The 18,922-nt window shown below is 39.3% G+C and overlaps 1 long non-coding RNA gene across 1 annotated transcript; it reads left to right on the plus strand.

Annotated features, from left to right (window-relative positions):
• Nucleotides 1-9,748: 9,748 nt before the first annotated feature.
• Nucleotides 9,749-14,126, plus strand: LOC136012671 (uncharacterized). The gene is made up of 3 exons (XR_010611890.1): nucleotides 9,749-9,855; nucleotides 10,118-10,270; nucleotides 10,601-14,126. It is a non-coding gene; the product is annotated as an uncharacterized LOC136012671 (long non-coding RNA).
• Nucleotides 14,127-18,922: the final 4,796 nt, after the last annotated feature.

Below are 18,922 nucleotides of genomic sequence, written 5' to 3' on the forward strand. Positions count from 1 at the left end.
AATGAGTTCCTGTAAGATTTTTGTTCCAAATGGAAAAAAACATTTTTTCTGTCATCCAAGCCAAGCTTTTGAGTAGCAGCTCTCACAGCCTTGACCATGAAAACGGTTTGAAAACCTGACTTCCATAATTCGAATATCTTCAGTTCAGCCCTCAGGCATGTGAAGTGGGTTAATACAGTGAGCATCTGAGCACTGACTCTGCCTTATTCAACTGTAGTTATATAGTGACACTGGACTAAAAACAGGACAAATAGTAAGCCAAAATTTTAATCTTGCTCCCCAACACACACGCTTTAAGCTCCAGAATATCAAACTTTTGTCCCTCATATAGTTTAAAATGCAAGCTGCCCCACCTAGATACTTTAATTTTGTTTATAAAGAGAAGTGTTGCATAGCTGAGTTAGATGTGCAATTATCTTTTAATTCTGAATTCAGATCATCTTTCATTAGCTGTAAAGCTGAGATGATACTGAGACAGCCATACCTGAAAAGTAACTTGTTTATCCAAGGGCTGTGCTTGTTTGGCTTTCGCTTAGTGACTGGGATAACAGGCACAATCACCAGAAATCCTTCTCATGCTTTGTAAACTGTTTGAGTGCTTCCTCAGCTTGTTGCAAAACCTTCTGCTTTTCATCATGCTGTCACACGACAAAGTCAATAGCAAAAAGGTTTGAAATGCAGAAAGCACTTTTTCATCTTCAAAGACTCAGAAGGTTTTGGGAAAGTTTTTTTGATAACTCCAAACCCCATTACGGTACACTGGGCACAGTCAGTGTGACCAAAACGTTTTCTTTCTTCGCACTGTCTCCATTATCTTTGCTGTACAGAGGTGTCTCTGTATGATCTCATTACTTCTCCCTTTACTTGTTATCCCCTTTTTCATTGAAAAGACCCTTGATCAGATCACCTTACTGAAGCCAGGGCTCTTGTCTCCCATGTGCCCATACAGAAGGAAAATGGCAGAAACTGCTGAGACATAGGCAACATTCAGTGCTGGAATAGAAAGGGGGGCATCTCTGTAAATACTTTGAAGATCTAAAAATCAAGGGAAAATGAGCTTTGGAATAGGAAATGTAGCATGTGCCTCAGATGAAAACCTGACCAATACTAGGAATAATGAGTGTTTCACTCACCAAAATAACAATGACAAAAAATACCAGATTAAGTCCTCGAAAATATGAGTGTTGAAATATGGTGAAGTAGGTAGTGACAGATGTCTAGTAGCCTTCCCTTCCTACTTCCCCACCTCAGAACACCCTGGCCCAAAGCAAACTTGCCATTAAACTGCCTGTATCTCCTCCATTAAAGTATGCTGATGAGCAGCAGCATTTGAGAGCCATTGACAACTGGAAAAATCTACCTTAAAGAGTACTACTTCCAGTTGCCAGAAAGGCTAGGTTTGTTATCGGGTTCTCTGGTATCAGTAATCTTGGTTAGAACTTATGTTTATAGTTTATGCTTTTTAGTTCATAAAAGTAATATGCTTCTTATCTGTAACTTTAACCAAAAGAATTTTCCCACTGCTGCTACTACAAGGCTCTTTTCAAGGATAAGGCAACAAGCCTATTCTTTATATATGACCCACAGAGAGAAATGGAAGTGGTGGTTTTGAACTCCAAGAGAGACCAGCAACAGTCTTCTGCCAAACAACTGCCATGTTTTTCCTCCTGCTATTAGTGAACTCAGAGCTCCAGCGTTTCTTGCCAGGGCCAGACACAGGACTTGGGACCAGAATAAGAAAACTTCTCAGAGTTTACTGACATGCTCCCGCTAACCCTAGACTTGAAATAATTCACAAATTTCCATGCAGTTGACACAGGGCTGTCTTATGCTGGAATTCAACAGAGCTGCTTTATTATAAAAAGCAGCGTTTAGAGACTGAGCAGAAAAGTGGCAGCAGGCTACAAATAAAGTTAGTTTATGCTCTATCTGTTCCTCTTCATGTCTGCTGACTTTCTGATACCTTTCCAGAGAAAGGCCTAGCAACTGAATAAGGCAGCTGAAGGTGTTCCTTTGTTCAGACTGAAGCCCCAAAGTTTCTTCGTCAACCTTAGATGTTCCTTTATTTCTCTAATCAATGAGGCCCCATAAAATTCTGCTAAATAACATCCATGCCCTCATGCACTCTGCTGTTCATAGACAAACTGACAGGCACTGGAGCAGAGGGTTGAAAGCTGGAGGAGCAGCAACCCATACTAAGCCTTTTCAGTCCCAAGACCTTACAACATAGCAATGCTACTTTTCATGTTCCTCTGTTTAAGAAATTTCTCTTGAAGGAAATTATAATGAGGAAAGCTCTAAAATTTTCACCTTTTCACCTTGTACCTTTTCAACTAAAATGTGTCAACTCCTTTCTTCTAATCTTCACCTTAAAAACCTCAACTAGTTACATGTTATTTTCCAGTTATTTAAACAGTAGGAGTTACTTGTCTTGCAAAAGTTTTAACACATACATTACAAAACTGCACTGTAGACTACAGGTTTCATTAGTGCCACAAACCGTCCTCAGCCCAGATGAAGTATATATTCATATTTTTACAAAGAATTTTTGAAGAGAAATTAAGATTAATATATTATGCCAATTATTTGTAAAAACAAAAAATGAAACTAACCAGACAGTCAAAAGCCACAATTTTGCAAAGTCCTCTAATACTAACTAGCTGTGGGAATAATAAATATGCTTCTTCTAGGAAAAATCTATTTGGATACAGACATTGCAAATTAAACTAAGGTTTAAGATATATAATGTCCTGGGTTCAGCTGTAGCAGACATTTTTCTCATTCTTAGTAGCTGGAGCAGTGATGTGTTTTCTACTTTAGCCTGGGAACAAAGCTGATAACACTGATGCTCTTAATTGTTGCTAAGTAATGTTTACTCTGATCAAGGACTTTTCAGTCTCATGCTCTGCCAGGGAGGAGGGGAAGCCGGGAGGAAGCAGAGACAGGACACCTGACCCAAAATAGCCAAAGGGTTATTCCATACCACAGTTCGTCATGCCCAGTATATAAACCTGGGAGAGTTAGCTGGAAGGCCCAGATCACTGCTTGGGTAGGTAGAATAGGTCTTCGGATCGCTAAGTTTCCTTGGTGTATAGTTATTTATACTCACTGGAGTGATCTGGCCTCTGGCTTTTGATTTCCACAGGGGTACAGTATATAGTATAGCATCACTGAGAAAAATAAGATCAAACTTGTAGTCTTCCTAGCTTACTGAAAATGATAATAATAAATCTTCAGCGACTTTAATATGTTTTATAGTAAGACAGTAAAATCCTATGGTTCCCTATAGGAAGGTGGTAAACAGGTTAGTGAAATTGGAAGAAAAAGTGACTGGTTGACTGAATCGTTGCACAATGACTATAGATGTGGTATAAAATAAATTAAGGCTTTTGTTTTGAAAGATACTGAGATGTTCAGCATTAACCACTTCCTATCAAGTAATAGAAGATACTGTATGCTCCAGAACTGCTGAAGAAGATGCTTCATATGCCTTTTTAGCTGGTTTACTGTTTCTGGTCTGGAAAATATTACTTGGAAAACCCAATATCTAGATGTTTTGGAAACATAAGAATATTGGAAGGGAGGCAGAGGAGCAGGTCAGCTCTACATGCTGAGTACGTGCTAGAGTTTAATCATGCTCTGAACTTTTGCCTCTGCTAACTGCAAGCAGCTGTCTCCTTAGCACTAAGGGGTCCTTAGTACTATAGCACCAGCAACAGAGTTGTCCATGTTGATCAAAGCAGCAATAGCAAAATTTCACTACTGCTCACAAAGGAGGCAAATGCAGAACCTCTGTGCTGCTTGAGGAAAAAGGAGGGGAAGTAAGTTTGCTGTTACCTCTATAATTCAGTTAGAAAGTATTAAGTGACTTATCTTTAGCTTTACGTCTTGCAGCTCCATTTTAAATTGTTACATTTTTTAAAACTAATTTCAATATAATACTGCATTAGCAGTGTCTCAACACAGCTAGGATTTAGTCAGATTTTCCATTGTAAGGCTCTATTTTCAGATGTCTAAACTAGAACTTAGCGGGGAGAAAAAACTTTCTGGAGCATAAAGGGATAAAATTTGACTTACAAAATCTTCTGTTCAGGAGAGCCTATTTTTTCCTAACTATCTCTTAAATGTAGAGGTAGAGCTTAAAGATGGTCAATTTATTACTCCACTGTCTCATCTGTGTTAACTCCTGCGGTCAAGTAAAAGCACTAGGTTTTGTTATGATCAACAAGCATGGTTATTTGGCATATAAAGCATTTTGAATGTATTGAGGCTTAGTTTTTTGAGGTAATGGAATTTGGGTTTCCCAGAGAGCTGGACTGGGATCTGATCCAGCACATTCAGATTCATTAACAGTGATTTTGTATCCCAAGGTAACTCTTTGGAAGAAAACAAATACATCTGGATTTCACATAAATTGTAATGGAAAGCGGCAAAAGGAAATGCTAAAGTAACTGTTTCATTGCTAGTGCAGTAAACCCAAAGTGTAACCGAAGTCAAAGAGAGTCTAATGCAATTTGGGGAATTCAGGTAACAAACAGGCTGTCCACAATATAGTCCAGTGAAGAGATTATTATTATTTAAAATAATGCTATATGTCATGAGGTAATAAGAACCCCATAGACTTTTCCACACACAGCACTTGTTTATCTTTTCTTTAAAAATAACTTGAGGTGTTGTCTTTATTTTTTCACTTTTTTTTTTTTCCACAGAAGCACAAAGGAATGAAATGGAGTGAAAAATGTTTATTTCTTTTTTATTTCAATTGCTCTATTCAAAGCTGGAAGTCACAGTCTACAACTAATACGTTAGCAGCATCTGTGTGTAAGAAGGCCATGAAGTTGTGCAGCCACATGTGAAATACAAGTTTTTCAATGGATGATTTGTAATTATCCAAATCTATATTTTTTTCTGAGCATACCTCAGAAAAATGTCTATTTATCTTCAGCACCATTTTGTAAATGTGTGGCCTCTAAGGTCTGTCTCCAAGGGATGTAGTTTAAAGTAATTTTCTTTTAAATTAGCAGTAGTAAAATAGTTTTTTAATTCTTGGGGGTGGGGGAAGGAGGAGAATAACTTCCACTGTATAGTATTTCTTGGCATACAGCTTTCATAGTCAAAGTCTTCAGTTGTCTTGAAGCAGGGGTAACACGTCCCATTTTTAATTAGTAGGATCTGTAGCCAGTATAGAGTCTAGCAATAAGAGCTGCTACACAGGTGTGGTAGGCAAGGAGCCTGCCCAGGGTTAGCTGTTTCGTGCCACCTGTGTCTTACAGGATCAGGATTGATTATAGCCTGACAGAGGAGATGCCTTTCCAGGATCTGGCAACACCAGCACCCAGGTTCCTAGGGCTTGGCAGAAAATGCATCATAGCCCCTAGGTATTTATACACGTGTCAATGTGTGAGATCCACAGGGTCTGCCGTGGACCTCTTGGATCTTTTCTCTCCAAACAGACAATATAACCTAATGCTTCATCTTTGCCTGGCCACAGTTCTATCATACAAGTGCATGGATAAAGAACAACACTCCCAAGAAAACATAAGGTTAAATGCTCACTATGAAGTTGGAAAAGGCTTAGAAAAAGAGCATAAATTCTCGTAAAACCAGCTAGATTTATGTATGAAAATCCTAATTTTGGCTGTGGACTTTACACTTAGGATATTCAAGAAATGCCTCATCTGTTAGACCTGCAGAAACAGCTCATAGGGCAATATCCCCTTTCTGTTAAACAAACTTGAAACTTTAGTCTCTAGATCAAAAGTTACCTTTGGGAGGAAGAAACTTAGCGCTGGTCCTTGACACTGCAACTTGCACGGTCAGTTTCCTGATCCACTCTCTCCCCTTTACATGGCAACACAACATCAGTAACTGACTGATGCCACATCTACATCAGTTTCTACATCAGCTGTTTATCAGCATCAGAAATCAGCCAAAGCTGTAACTGGATTTTCTGTGGCTTCATTTTACACGAGTACCAGTAAGCACAGGCATTCTTTTATCCCATCTATTATTACATTTACATTTATCTGCGTTATATTAATAGAAGATATTAATATTCATCATTATAATATTAAGTTGTTATTATTATTACAGTGTAAATATAGTAAGTTTCATTACCTGTATCCATATAATTTAATAAAGTGAAATAGATATCTGTTGCTTCTTTGTAGTTTGTACTCTATTATTTTCCATACTGGTTTCTCTATTGTGTAAAAGAGCCTCTTATTTTTCTTGGGTTCTTCTACACAATCTTCAAAGCAAGATATTCATGCTAAAAAGTAAATCTCCCTCAAAATAGTAAAGAAATAAATGAAGGAGTCAAGTCATGCGTCACAGAATCACAGAAGAGTTTGAGCAAACTTACCTGGTGAAAGATTTCCCTGCCCATGGGCTATATGATCTCTACAGGCCCCTTCCAACTCAAAGCCCCATCTAACTCGGCCTTGAAGACTTCCAGGAATGGGGCATCCACAACTTCTCAGGGCAGGCTGAGCCAGTGCCTCACCACCCTCATCCTAAAAAATGTCTTCCTGTGGTGGTTTAAGCCCAGCTGGTAACTCAGAAATCACGAAGCTGCTCCCTCCCTCCCTCCCTTTTTCCTCCCCCCTGCTCCTGGAGGGATGGGGAGGAGAATCAAAAGAATGTAACTCCCACGGGTTGAGATAAGAGCAGTCCAGTAACTAAGGTATAACACAAACCACTACTGCTACCACCAATAATAATAATGATAAGGGAAATAACAAGGGAAGAGAATACAACAGCTCACTACCTGCTGACTGATACCCAGCCTGACTGAGCAGTGACCTAGCCCTTCTAGGTAACTGCCCCCAGTTCTACATCCTGGGCATGACATGCTGTGGTATGGAATAACTCTCTTGGTCAGGTGTCCTGTCTCTGCTTCCTCCCAGCTTCCCCTATTCTCTGTCAAAGCACGAGACTCAGAAAGTCCTTAGCCAGAGTAAACATTACTGAGCAGCAACTAAAAACGTCAGTGCTATCAGCATTGCTCCCAAGCTGAAAGTTAAAACCACAGCACTGCACCAACTAATAAGGAGAAAAATGACTGCTACTGCTGAAGCCAGGACACTTCCTGAAGTCCAGTCTAAATTTACCTTCTGTCAGGTTAAAACTGGTGTTCTTTGACCTGCCATTACATGCTTTGGTAAAAAAAACTCTCTGTCTTTCTCCTAAGCCCCTTTTAGGTACTGGAAGCTGCTCTAAGGTCTCCCTGGAGCCTTCCCTTCTCCAGGCTGAATGAGCTCAACTCAGCCTGTCTTCATAGCAGAGGTATTCCAACCCTCTGATCATCTTTGTGGCCCTCCTTTGGACTCACTCCAACAAGCCCATGCACGTCTTTATCTTCGGATCCCCACAGCTGGACACAGTACTGCAGGTGGGGTCTCATGGGGGTGAAGTAAATGAGAGAAGCACCTCCCTCGACCTGCTGCTGGTTTTGATGCAGCCTAGGATATGACTGGATCTATATGTTACAAGTGCACATGCCCAGCTTTTCATCCACCAGTATCCCCAGGTCCTTCTCCTCAGGGCTGCCCTCAGTCCATTCATACCCCAGCCTGTATTGATAGTGGTGATTGCCCTGACCCAGGTGTCAGACTTTGTACTTGGCCTTGTGAAGCTCATGAGCTTCTCATGGGCCCACTCCTCAATCCTAATAGCATTCTATGGCCATGCTCCTTTATTTTGTTGCTTCTTATCTGTTGTAGATACTTCACTGATCGTCAGAAGGTACAGCATTCACTGGGCACTCTTAAAATAAAACAGAATAATGATTCCCCTCCCTCATTCTATGCTCTAATTTCACCAGCATCGGGCAGTGCCAAAGCACATAAAACAGCAGGGAAAGACAAACTGTAAATGTATCAGTTCTTGTAATTACAGCGTTTCTCCTTTGAGTATGATTTTTCCTCAGTGACAAGAGGTTACTAATTTGCTCCAGTGCTGTGATGAGCAGTTATTTAGCCTTCTTTAGGTAGCACGTAATGTCCTTCAGCAATAGCCCCTCTGCACGCAGGGGAGCTTCGTCTTGTTTGGCCTGAGGCCAACTCTCATCCTCCAGGCCAAGGCACAGGCTTTCAGAGCTCTGTGCAAAAATTCTTCTCCAACAGCAATGCAAAGTTCCAAACAGAGGAAAGCTGACAGCAGGGAGACTGTTTTCTATAAGGGAAATCCTTTAGTCATTCTCTGTATGTTTTCAGAATAAGACTCCCTCTTATCGTACCTTGCATTACAGAATACAGCATATTCAGCTGATGAGGTGTAACAAGCACAGACTATAGAACAGCCCAGATCTGGAGGGTGTGTTTGCCCTCTATGAGTGCTACTCATGGAACCTCACACAGCTGGGCTCTGAGCACACTTCTAATATCCTGTGTCTGTCCTACTACTGGTATTCAGTGTGCTCAGCAGGATCTTAAACTCCTCAGTGCTGGCTGTATCCAAAGCTAACAATGGTGGTTATGTTGTTGAGTCTTCTCAGTTTATCAGCAGCAAATCAAGCAATGAGCTGTTCCTTGTCAGCACATCTAGCATCTGTAGCAGGAAGCGGTCCTCAATGTGTTCCAGGAATCTGATGGATGACTTGTGCACTGCCATGTTGTTTTCCCAACAAGTGTCTGGGTAATTGAAGTGATCCATGAGGAACAGGTTCTGTTGGCCTAGGACTTCATTGTGTAGCCAAAATAAGGTTTTGTCAGCACCACCATCCTGATTCTGAACAAAAATATTTTCATTTAAAATTTCAACCACACTTTATCTGTAATTTTAACTTTTAGGAGAAATCTTACACAGACATAAGGATTTTCAGTTCTGGAAAAAAAAATTAAAATTATCTCTCTCTCATTTTCATTATGTTCAGGTGTCTTGCAGAGAAACAGAAAATAGGATCTTGTGCAACTTGTGTTTTTCTACTGTAAACTGGAGATGTTTAATGCTTTGACTCTAGAGTTACTCATCATTTTATATACCTGTATTGTAAGAGCTAGTGAAAACTCTGGTATAGAAATAATGAATTACAGACATTAAAAAAAATAAAATGAAAGAGAACTGCAGAGAGACACCATCAGTAAATTCAAATCATGAATGTGAACTGTTTATCCCTGACACAGAGTCCTGTGTCCTGGGCAGGATCAGGGGAGCCCTGGAGGGACTGGGCAGAGGATAGTGAGGGTTGGCAGTGCCCTCAAGAAAATGGCAACCACAACACAACCTTTGTTCAAAGGAAAAACCCTCTAATCTATTAACAGTACTGTCCTTACCAACCAAGCTTTCATTGGTAGTTGTGGAATCCTGATCCCCTGACTGGGCATGCCCATGCACAGGAGCATACCTGTCCACCCAGGTGCAAGTAAGCCCTAAAGAACCCTGAACATCTCATGCTCAGAGGCTGCTGAACTTGAGCCAGCTTTGACCCAAATGCTATGCAGTTAAGCAGAGGTTTGCAACCAGCCAAATTACCTGTGTTCAAGGAAAACGGCCCCACCAGTGCCCAGGGCCATGGTGAGGAAGCTGTGTGCTGAAGGAAGCTGTCTACCTCCAAGATGGGTGTGAAGCAGCCCTGAGTGCAAGTGGGACAAGCTGGAGTTCGTCAAGCCCCACCTAAGCACACCTGCCATAAGTTGTGTCCTGAAGTTGCATAGCTCAGCATTTAGCTGGTTTTTAAATACTTCTGAACTAACATATTTAAGAGAAGTGAATTTTACTCAGGCTTCTTGTTTTAGTTAGCATTACAAAAGGCAATTCTGTAACTGACAGAAGAATTGACAACATTAGATTGCGATCTGTAAAAAGTACGTTTTCCAAATAGCCTCAGAACCCTAAGTGAACACATCAGAAGTTGTAAGTATGTTGTAGCTCTTAAATCGTAGCGTTTGGCATTGATTTAGAAAAGCCTCCTGCATATTAAAGGATATAGTGTTTTGCTACTGGCAAGCACTACATTCTCTGTATTGTAGTCATAAACGGATCAAGTAATGCTTTTGCTTTTAATAGATGTGTCTACTCTTTTGAAGCAATTCGTCCCATACTTTCATGCACACAGTGCATTGTCTTGCATGGTAGAATCAGTGGAGCTGGCATGTACAAACTGGGTTTCTTTCAGAAGAACCTAAACTGAAAGATGATAAACTGTGGGAGCATACCTAATGTACTCCAGCAGCTCCAGCACTCAAGTCTCTGGGAGCAGTTTGAAGTTAAAAACAATAACCCCTCAAGTGTGTTATGAGGCTGTAGCACCAACTGCCTTGTGCTGCAGGTCCAGTAAGCAATGGGCACTTTGGTCCCTGATCCTTGCTAATGTAAACAGCGCCTATACGATCTTACAGTTGGGGTTTTGACCAAATTTTACCCTTTACTTTAAGGATGCAAAGATACTTTTCATACAGAAGTTCATAGCATGATATATTTAGAATTCATGTTTCCATACAGGATAATGAAGGTTGTATGTCATTTTCCTCTCATAAAATGGTCTTAGATGGTGCTATATTCTACTGCCTTGCCATCTCATATGATTGTTTTAAAGAACACAATTCATGTTATCTCCCATTTTAGGTTCCTTGATGCATTTATCTTTTTTTTATCTCAGGATTCCTCAGAGTATTTCTGGAATTACAAAGAAGAAACTGCCAAGTGACTACTGTTACTTTCGTCAGCAAGAAATCATGTAAAATTTAGTAGACAACTTCCTGAAGAAGGTGGGATGAATGTTCTGTAAGGTCTTTGGCACCACAGACTGGCTGAGCTGAGAGTTTCATGTGACATAATACATTTTTCTGTGTAAATGCAAGGAAGACAAAAAACACAAAGGAATCTAGGTTTCATCCATGTTGTCACAAAGTCTGGGAAATGCATTAGCTAACGGCAATGATTAATTCAGCACTCATGTAAATGAAATGTGCTGTCAAAGTAATTTTTAGTCGCAGTCCAAGTATAACTTCATCATCAGCTGTTGGTAACAAGTCATTTCCTAATTTTGATTATTTATCTTCCACATGCTCACTAATGTATTAACTACTCCACTTTATCACAATAATGCTCTTTTAATACAAATGCACCAGTGTTTCTGTAGCACTACCAGAACATTTTCCTGCAGCAATGTACTTCTCTTCAGATATGATCTCATGACTAAATTATTTCTCACTGCTGCCACATACACCCCTAGGTCATCTATGTATTTTTCTTAATGGGTGAACATAAATTCTACCATATGGAGAGAAGTAAAATATGTCTAATAGGGAGGAAAACATATCTCTCGAAGGGATTGAGGCAGGAAAAAAAATGCTGCTCAATTACTGCCCTCTCTGCACTGTCTTTCACGTATCTTTGTTCTTTCTTCATATAATTATACGTGACAGATAAATGAAGTACATCATTTTTAAATAACACCTCTTGCACCAGCACATAGACGGAACAAAATAAGGGACACCATTTATGTGATACTTAAAAACAAGAGCTCAAAGAAGAGAGCTAGCGTCACAGAACATGGGATGGGAGAATCCCTGCAGAATGCAGCTATTTGCTTGTCAGGCTGCAAAGACATTTAAAAATGTCAAATTGAGAGAGTAGCTGTCTGTAAACTCTACGATAGCTTTCTGCATGCTTATTTCCAGTGAAAATACTGTTAATGCAGTGTCAGCACTTAAATGGCAAGGACAACCTTGCAATTTAATATGTTCCCCTTACTTTGCTACTAACAACTCCTCTGGCGGTTGAAATTTTCCTTGGGGAAAAAAACCCAACAATAACAAAATAACACAAGTCTCACAGAGCTAGGACTCAATAGTGTTAATAAACAGCAAAGCACCTGGCAAAACATTGGCTGGAAGAGTGGAACCTGGTGTGTGTATGGGAGAATTACTATTATTTTTCTCACCAAGCCTTATTTCAAGACAACGTTTAAATCAATCAAACTATTTCTATGATTTCCCAGCTAACTAGATCATTTGCTGAGATTTCTGTGTAAATTTTGCTTCATAGCATCATTGCTGGGATAGAAATTCCAGCTTCTAAAATGGGAAGGACAAGCATATGCAAGTGCTGCTGCTATAAACAGTGCAGCAGAGGAACTCAAGGCTTGTTTTGAAACTACATAAAGCTTGTTTTGAAACTACATAAAGCTTGTTTTGCCACATTAACACCAACTGGAGGTGCAAAACCTCATGACCTCTGACAACTGAACCATTTATTCAGTCAGGCGTCTAAAAAGAATCAGACATTAAAATCTGCAAGCATTTAAATTTGAGGATTGTCTGGGGTCTCTAATAATAAACCACCAGACACTTGCAGTCATGTGAAACAGCTCAGCCATGCCAGACAGGCCACAGTGGCACTGGCATCAGTCTGTGTTTCTGTTTGTGTACTCAGATTTGCCTAAAGAGTATGCTCCATGAAACTAGGAGAAACAAATGCGGGTTAGAGGAGTAAGAGCCTGGAGAAAAGCCAAGGAATTAGTCTATCCACTGAAAATTAGATTCCTAAGTCACAAAATCTGGGCAAACATGGATTAGTATGAGAACTGGATTAGCATGAGAAATATGGAGTCCCTTTGTATGATGTCTTTATACCAGCACAATATATAAAGCTGTAACTGTGCTTGCATTTTATATCAGCAGATGGTTAAAAGGTTATGTCAATTTCTCTATTTACACACACAAGTCTAGTACTTATACTGAAAATAAATGGAGGATTTAGACTTATAAGGCCTGGAAAAAAAAAAAAACATTCCACAAAATGATCTCATTAAGAAAATCCTAGGCCCTCAGAATTTAGGTACTCAGCAGTGTTGACTGCATCTTGTAAAACCTAAGGCCCAAGTGTTCTGTATGTGAGTTGGTATATCCTCTTCTTGAGCAGCCCTTTAAAACCATGGCCAAAGGATTTTAAAAAGATAACTAATATAACAGGATTTATAGTTCACACAAAGTCACACATGCACAGTTATAGGAGTCACTTTACAGAAATGATTCACTATGATTTTTCTACATTAGATTATTTAAAGTCTAGTATTAATACAAAAAAAAATTAGAAATTAATTTGAAACCAAACTGCAGATATTTGTACTAACCTGCAGAATCAATCATAGGGAAGAGGTTGATTTTATGAATGGAGAACAAAATATATGCTGTTTTAATAGTGAACACTTTGTATTGGCATGAAAAATATGGCATAATTGTTTTCTCATATGCTCAGAAACAAGCCACAATTGACTGAAAAAAAGTACAGTAAGTTGGAAGAACAAAATGAAAACCATTTCAGAAGAGCAACAGTGGCTTTCAATTGCTCCCTGACTAGACAACACCTTACTTGTTATTTAGGCATTATTATAAGTCTGCCAAGGACAAACGGTCCGAGGAGTTCATTCCTTCTTTAAGGCCAGCTTGGCTTTTCTCCTGTACTGAACCAGTGGGTTGTATTTTATAATGTAAAGGTATCCTGCAAAACCACTTAAAACCACTGGTTCCTGGTGTGTGCTCCAGTCTAGACTGTCTTGTCTACACTGAACTGCTAGAACATGGGTAACAGCCTTTTTAGGTACTTGTAGAGTTGTATGTCAATAGGACCTATTACATCATCTAATCTGACCCGCAAGATATCAAAAGACCTTACATTTCATTCACTTATTTCTGTATTAAGCCCAATAACCTATTTGGCTAAAATTTTTCTTCCAGAAAGGCATCCAAGCTTGAGCTGAACATGTTAAGAAACAAATCTATTCTTCATCAATAGTTCCAATCTGTGATCAAAAATAGTGTCTCATTTCTTGTTTTAAGGCATCTATCCAGATTCTACTGCTAGCAACCAGTATTTGTTATGTATTTCACCATTAATATCTAAGGACTCTAGTATTTACTATCCATGCACCCCAACCCCCAAGTAACCTGCATATTTGTGAGGAATCACCTCTTGGTACGTTATTTAATTAAATCTTTTTTTTTTCCTAAAATTATTTTTCTGTGTCACTTCCATTGTTTCATAAGCCCTTCTGAGAAAGCAGATATCAGTCGAACAGTTGCCTAGCACTGTGCTACTCTTATGTGTGTATAAATTCAGTGATCACATAATCCTTCCTCTATATGTTTATTCTGGCAATTATTGCCAAGTTAAAAGGACACTGTCACCAGTCTCTTTTCACAGCCACTCTTCCCAGGATATGCTCCCTACTTGATAACTTGCTTTTCACAGTCCAGCATATGAATGCTCTGTCTTTGTCAAAATGACTCATCCTAAGTAATCCAAATTCCAGTGTAGGACTGTCTTGATGATTACTTAGTCGTCTTCAGTCCTTGGAACAATGTGTTCAGCAGTAAATTTTTCTCCGAGTCACAAAGAGCAAAGTTGATTGGACTAGATCTGAGGCAGATTATATATAAACACAAGACTTAGAATAACATTTTCTCACCAACAACTGCCTTATAATATGCCAGTTAGAATTCATTCTATGTTATATAAAGGCTTTCAAAGCCATAAGTTGATTGCAATCCCTGATTACCATCACCTTCCAAACTAGTAATTGCACAGGAAAACATGAGATTGGTTTGACAGGTAATGTTAGTGTAATTAGCCTTGATCAAGCTTGTTCAGATCAATCTTCCTGTGCATTTTAAACATCATCAACACTCTCACAATTTTTGAGACTTCTTTGGTATTATCAGTATTTATCTTCAAAGCATGGCATTATGCTAAAGATTTCCTTTGCCACCTCTTCAAGTATGTAGTCAGTGCAGCATTCAGTTCAAGACAGACAGAAGGTGTGATGTTTCTGCATAATTGTCTCATCCAGCTTGGGTAATAACTAAGCTGCTTATTTTGTGAAAAGGTCACAGATGAGCTGTGCTTGAGAACTGTTGGTCCTCCAGCATCTCCCACAGTTTCTGTGTGAGCTCAGAAAAGGGCACTTCTCACACTTCTACCACCCACAGCTCACATGGATCACTTCCTCTATTGCAGTCCAGAGAATGTGTCTCCTAGAGGCTTAAACCCATAAGAACGACAAAGCCAAGAACATACTACTAATGAGGAAACAGTAATTGAATCAAAGACTAATATGCAAACTCTAAGCTGGATGCCAATCACACAAATGGTGCCTACAGTGAACGCACACCCTCAATAAGCACAGAACAGAGCAAATCCTCAGCTTTGTTTGAGTCCGTCTCCTTATCCACAGGCTCAGACTGCAAGGAAGCCAAAAAGACTCTTGTCTCCCTTCCCAAACAGCCTCTGTGTCATGCCCCTTTGCTTCATTTCCAGCGTCATTAACACACCCAGGACAGAACAACTGCTTTCCTCTGGCTCTTCGTCAGGAACAGGTCTGAGATCTGTGCAGCTGACTTGACCCAGCAGGTGGGAATACACTTTTCCTCACAGCTGTGGTAGGTCAAGATCACCCTTTCTTCCCCCATGCACCTATAGTCAGGGCTATAATTGATAGGGCTACAGGTGGTACTCCAGCCATAATGGCTGCTAGGTCTATAGGTGGTACTCTGTCAATGGGTAGTGATACACACACACACACGCACGTGTGCACGCGCGCACACACCTTAGCAGACAGCCTGTACCAAGGAGCAGGTTTAGACTGCATATATGAATCACCCCCCCCCCAAAGGGTTGTCAAGCACTGGAACAGGCTGCCCAGGTAAGTGGTGGAATCACCATCCTGGGAGATATTTAAAAGACATGTAGGTGTGGTGCTTAGGAACATGGTTTGGTGGTAGGCTCAGCAGTGCTAGGTTGATGGCTAGACTCCATAATCTTAAAGGTCTTTTCCAACCCGAAGGATTCTATGATAAGAAGACATAAATAAGGTTCAGGACATTCATTTACACTGGGCCTGTGTCAGTTCCCATTTTGTTTTTCTTTGCCTCAGCTTCAGCTGAAGGGAAGCTGTTGATATGTATGGCAGCAGGAAATGAAAGGTGACTGCTTTGAGGAGGAATTCTTTACAGCAGATGTTTTTCAAATAAAGTGGGTTTTTTCATCTAATGCTTTTAGCAAACTCTAAGGAAGTCAAAATCTGTTCTGTATATATAAAAATCCAGCTTTGTGAAAAGACGTATTTATCTTCTGATTCTCTTTTTATACAATTTGGGGGATTTGTTTTCAATCTTTTCATTACAGGAGTGTTTCTAAAACAGGATTCACTGATTTCTAATGTTCCTTGACTAAGGAGTCACAGAGCAATTAATGATTTGTTGGAAGAGGAAAATGTTATTTTTTGAGTAGGTTTTTTACTCCTCAGAAAAAAAAAAAAAAAGAAATTAATGAGTGAAAACGAAAGAAAAAAATCTGTCCAGTTATTGTATCTTGCTGAGAGCTAATAAATTGTTCTTGACAGCCTAATTATCGACATCTAGTATTCATTTTTCGAGTAAGTTCTTTTATCTGAGATAGGTTAAGCTCCCCTGGAGTCCCTAAATCCCTTGCAGAGCACTACCAGAGAATCCTACTACGAAGTCTGTCAAAGAGGAACGTGGTGCAGCAAAATCCCAGTTATAAGTGTCCTAGCACCAGGCATCTGTGAGTGGTATCACTGAGAAAGTTAAAATGAAACCTGTGGAACAACTAAAGTCTTTCTTTTGCGAGTTGATGTGGCATTTTAAACTGCTTTAGGAAAATGATTTAATTTAGCCAGGAAGTCAGGTGGGGATTTGAATTCTGAAAAATATATAATAACTCAAATTATAATATACCCAGTACATCAGAACTAGTACCCTTCAGATTGATGAATGAACAGAAACATGTAAAGGCTGAAATTAGAAGATAGTCATATAGAACAAACCCTGAGTTCAGGGATGCTATATAAAGCCCTGTACACCATTTATGTCTCTACAGAATTAAGGAATCCTCCAGGTAGTGCCTTACCTGTCTTTAACAAATTTTTTGTCCTGCAGTTGTTTTCAGTAGAAAACCTTTATTTGGTTATGTTAGAAAGATATTCTGAGTAGTAAAAGATGTGTATAACCACAATTTCATTCAAGAAAAGCAGTCTTAGAATGCAATTGTCTGTTTTGTAGTTTACAGATGCTTTGATTACAGTGCATAAACCTTCAGAGAAGTTTAACCTTGAGATGCTGCAGTAATATACTACTCCACATACCATATATTATCATCAGATGGCTAGAAACCAGCCTAATTGTATTTTAAACACCTGTCTATCCCCAGATGCTGCATTCTTGCATACAGATAAGTTGTCTGAGAGGATATTTTTAAAACACCTCACAGAAATGGCTATCATGATCAGAGTTTTGGATTGCAAAGCAGAGATATAGGGACAAGTACCAACCAAAAGTCTCACCAGCCTTATGAAAATAGACTTATTAAAGTACTTGAGTACTTTAATTAGTAGTCTTGGCTACCCACTGCATAGCTAGACTTCAGCTTTCCAGCTTTAGAGAATACCTGGGCTCAGTGTTGCAAACTCAACACGCAAGTTGAAGTGAACCCTGACACTCAAATTGGCAGAAGACTGTTTGCAAGCAATCAAGGTAATTATTTGATTATGCACCTCTTGCCTAGGAGCTGTATTCTGTTAACCTTACTCCATCTGAACATTCACTTTGAAAAGAATGGTGGAGAAGCCTCTCGATCCTAAGAACAACAAAAGAGTTACTGTCAGTGTAGGTTACTTGCTGGCCGATGTTGTATTCGTCTACCCTCTAGTGGCGAAAATACACTCAGAAAACGACTTCAGGGTTTAAAAATCACCAGGATTTTAGCCAGAAGATATTTAAGCGTTTGGAAGTTCCTAATGAAAGATAAAATTACTTTTTATGTTGAAATAGGAAACCAAAGTACTTAAGGTACCAAAACGTAATAGAATTCCACAAATTCTGAAGTGTCTGTGTCAATAAATCCAGCCTGGAATGAGGGCTGCAGAGAGTGTGCACTAGTAATAGAAAATGAGGCATGATTCAAATAACTGCTTGTTAGTTAGTTTGTAGAGTACTTTAACTATGAATATCGGGTTGAAAGTCTAATGCATATGCAACACATTGTTAGGAGAGGCAGAAAAAGTTATGGTTTATGCAAGGCATGTGGTTTCTACCCAGATCATTTGACCCTACTGTTCAACCCAACAAATAGAAAAATGCAAAACTTGGTTTTTCTATTAAAAATCTTGTTTTCCTGAAGATATATAAGGCTTTTGTCCATCCATCAGACTGAATAATACTGAACTCTGTTTATATTGTATTGTATATATAAATATTATATAATAAAATAAATATTGTATATTTATATTGTATTCCGAATAGGAAATTGTTTGGCTATGGTAATTAGAATTTCTTCAGATACATTTTCCATACCATTAACAACCTAGTTAGCTCTCTAGCATAACAAATATTGTCCTAATTACTGCATCTTGGACCTGTTTTCACTGTTAATATTATGTTTTCATTTTTCTTGCACGCATAGACAAATAGATACACAAATGTACCATAATGAAATAAATGAAAAATAATTCACTCTCATAACTGCATAAGAAATGTAAATTAGCTTAGATGTTACGATGTAATTTCCCTAATGCAGTCTGTAAAGGACAGAAGTGAATAGTTGTATCATTCAAAACCTGTCTCTGCTTTTAAAAGTGAGGGCCACCTTCGGGGTGGTCTCCAGGAATGACATGGGGAACTGAAGATGTCAGGGCTGATTCTGCTGAAGTCAGAGTGATATTTGCACTGTTTTTATGTCTATCTAAAAGAAGTCAAGCTTCAAACCACAGCATAATTTTTTTCCCTCTTAACCAGACTAGGAGAGAATGGATGAAGGCAGAGGACAAATGTAACACAGCCTCAGTGCTGGCAAAGACAGGAGCCCATGTGAGCAGACATAGTGGGCATTAGGTCCCAGACATTTTAGCAGATACTGGGACAGCAGATGAGTGGGAAGGCCAAGCTCTCTGAAACACCAAAAG

The sequence above is a fragment of the Lathamus discolor genome, chromosome 4 (assembly GCF_037157495.1).
Source record: "Lathamus discolor isolate bLatDis1 chromosome 4, bLatDis1.hap1, whole genome shotgun sequence".
In the NCBI taxonomy this organism is placed as follows: domain Eukaryota; kingdom Metazoa; phylum Chordata; class Aves; order Psittaciformes; family Psittacidae; genus Lathamus; species Lathamus discolor.